We start from the raw sequence: 2,960 nt of genomic DNA on the forward strand, positions 1-2,960 counted from the left end.
ACAGTTCTGGGCGTGAAACTTTAGGAAGTGGGGACGTGAAATGATTGGAAACAGCGCTGAACAGGTTGATGAGAATAGTGTGGTATATGAGGAATATCAACAATAAAGGTCATTTGGAAAGTTGGGACAGGTCTCCTTGGAGAGCAGAAGGCCAAAAGCTGGCCTTGTTCAACCTTTCCAAGACATGACTGGGTTAGACAGGGGGAATGAGGAAGGGGAAATGCTCCCTTCGCCTGAAAGTATCGAGAACGATTCGGCAGAGTTTTAAAGATATTAGTACAAGAAGAAAAATGTACATGAGGAGAGATGTTTTCACATCGGGAGTAGTTAGGGTCTCACATTGACAAAGACGCAGTTTCAATGGAATTGTTGAAAAACTAATTCAATGTTTATGTTGAAAGCAAAAATGTGTAGAGTTACAGGGAGAAGGCAAGAGAATGATACGAAAAGAGAAGCACATTTATCTCTGTAGAGAGCCAGCACAGCTAAGGTGTTTTGTTACACATTTGTGATTCTGAGTGGAATCACAGTTCGACCAACAGGATGTAGGAAGTTAAACAACGGTGATATTGGCAAAGCCGGGACACATGACACAATAGAAGGTTATCCAGCACGTAAATGTCACAGGGAGGATGGCGCTGTCTGAAAATCCTGCAGGATGTCCTGCGGATCAGACACAGGAAATTTCACTATTCGAACCGAATCAGCCCGATGAAGGGCTGCCAAGGAGCCGGAGGCGCCTGCTTCAGAACTCAATTATGAAAGAAGCTTAGGCTCGAGTCCCCACACTGCAATTTCTGTGGCTGCGGCGTGTTGAAATAATAAGCAGGATCGGGAGTTTGTTTTATGGAGACGGGGTCAGTGTCCATCTTGTCATGATCGTGTTCGCCTCCCACTTGTTAAATCGCGGGCTCAAGCTGCATTACGTTCCTGGCAAGTTGAGCTTGTACTGGAACCGAATGAAGACTGTTATTTCATCGCTGTTGTGAAACAAAGTCCTGCGGTGACTCGAGTCGCCCTAATTTGATTTTCTGGCGAATGGAAAAATCGTTCCGATGAATTTCGGTGTCATATGTTATTGAATTTCTCCCATTTCCTTCATTTCCGTCCTGGAGACATCGGAAGGGAAAGGTAATCTAATCGAGACTGTGATTGGTGAAATTCACTTTTTATTGCCCATTCTTATTAGGTTCTTTCTTTCTCTCTTTTCAGTATTGACTGGGAAATGGTGGTGGACGCCACTGAGCCGCAGGAACGGCGGCAGGGGCTTGTTCCGGTAGTGTAGTGGTCATCGCGTTCGTCTAAAACGCGAAAAATCCCCAGTTTGAAAATGGGCAGAAACTGCTTTCATCTTCAACTGCAGCATTTAACATGGACAAGAACGGAGCTTTCTTGCTTGCTTTCCCATCTGTAAACCTGCCTTCGAATTTGCTTGAACAAACCTGCTCTCGTTATGAAATGTAATGCAACTCCATTTAATTACTGTGCAAAGTATTGTAAATTTTTCTCCAACCTGGTTGTGATCATATGCCATTCTGTTTGAGAGCTCTTCACATCGAGAACAAAAAGCACTCAAGGGCAGTTAGCACCTCTTCCGGAATGGGGGGTGGGGTGAGCTAATTACCTTTTGACTTCTGTTACTACGTTCAGAAACTGTCTTTTAGATTGATGTGAACAGAAACTGCATTTCTAATAAGCACCGTGGAATTTAGCATAATTTATTGAGTCGCTTCTCGTCGACTCAGTTGGTATCCATGTGGCTCATATCCAGGTGTGAACATCTCTGCAGCGAATTGCACGGTTAAGGCAAAAAGGCAAGGAAAGTGGCATCTCGAACCGGCTCCGAGGTCAGAGCATCCTCACAACGTGCTCTGTCGTTCTCGGATTGTAATGCTACCTCCGGTTTTAGGGTGGAGAGCATTCTTTGGGACTCTTATTCTGCAAAACAGACACAGTGACTGAAACGATGCTGCGCGGTATGCCAGCTCAGCTTTGTGCATTTTCCCTGTAGTCCGGTGTGTTTCATGTTCCGTGCAAACGTGAAAGTTGCCCTGTTTCGACCAAAGGGTGAAATCATTTAGCAAAGCAAGAATCGAAATTGCAGTAATGTCAAGCAGCTCATGGTTATTTGACCAAATCATAACCGATCGTATGTTCTCACGCACTCACAGATACATTTGTAGCTGAAAAGAGTCTGAGAAGATAGACTCAACTTAGCATTGATACTTATCTGGATTGATGGGCTATCATTATCTGCAGCGAAATTAATATTGTAAACGGGCACATCCCAGCAGTTGTGCGAGTCGAAGAGGGATCATGGAACCCTTTTCACGTGACTTTACATCTGTTGTTATGCAGCATCACAATTGGAAGTGCAAGAAAATGGGGCGCGCGGCCGGCTGGTAGTGTGGCCGAGCGGTGTAAGGCGCTGGATTTAGGCTGCATTCTCGACAGAGGCGTGGGTTCGAATCCCACCGCTGCCATTTTCTGCTGATCGTTTCCAACGACGCAGCATGTTAAAATGCTGTTTCGACTCCTGCTGCATTTCTGTTTAAAACTGAAGAAACATGTGTGTGCTTCCCGGGCAATTAACTGTGGTGTGGGAAAGTGCCGACTTTACCGGTGTCTGTGCTGTCATGATCGTGCTCGCCTCCTGCGCGGAAAATCGCAAACAGCTCTGCTGTCCCAGACAAGTTGTGCGTTTACTGGAACCGAATGGAGGCTGTTATTTCATTGCTGCTGTGAAACAAAGTCCTGCGGTGGCTCGACTCGTCGTTATTTTGTTTTCTGCCAATGGGAAAATCGTTCCAATGAATTGCGATGTCACATGTTATTGAATTTCTCCCATTTCCTTCATTTCCGTCCTGGAGACATCGGAAGGGAAAGGTAATCTAATCGAGTCTGTGATTGGTGAAATTCACTTTTTATGGCCCATTCTTATTGTGTTCTTTCTTTCTCTC

At 45.2% G+C, this 2,960-nt stretch overlaps 1 non-coding gene across 1 annotated transcript; it reads left to right on the forward strand.

The window, feature by feature from the left end:
* The first annotated feature begins 2,401 nt into the window (after positions 1–2,401).
* trnal-uag (transfer RNA leucine (anticodon UAG)) lies at positions 2,402–2,483 on the forward strand. Its single transcript is given in 2 exon segments — positions 2,402–2,439; positions 2,447–2,483. It is a non-coding gene; the product is annotated as a tRNA-Leu (tRNA).
* Positions 2,484–2,960: the final 477 nt, after the last annotated feature.

This window comes from Chiloscyllium plagiosum, unplaced genomic scaffold (genome assembly GCF_037043375.1).
Source record: "Chiloscyllium plagiosum isolate Xiang-an unplaced genomic scaffold, Cpla_swu_hap1 HiC_scaffold_18, whole genome shotgun sequence".
Taxonomy (NCBI): domain Eukaryota; kingdom Metazoa; phylum Chordata; class Chondrichthyes; order Orectolobiformes; family Hemiscylliidae; genus Chiloscyllium; species Chiloscyllium plagiosum.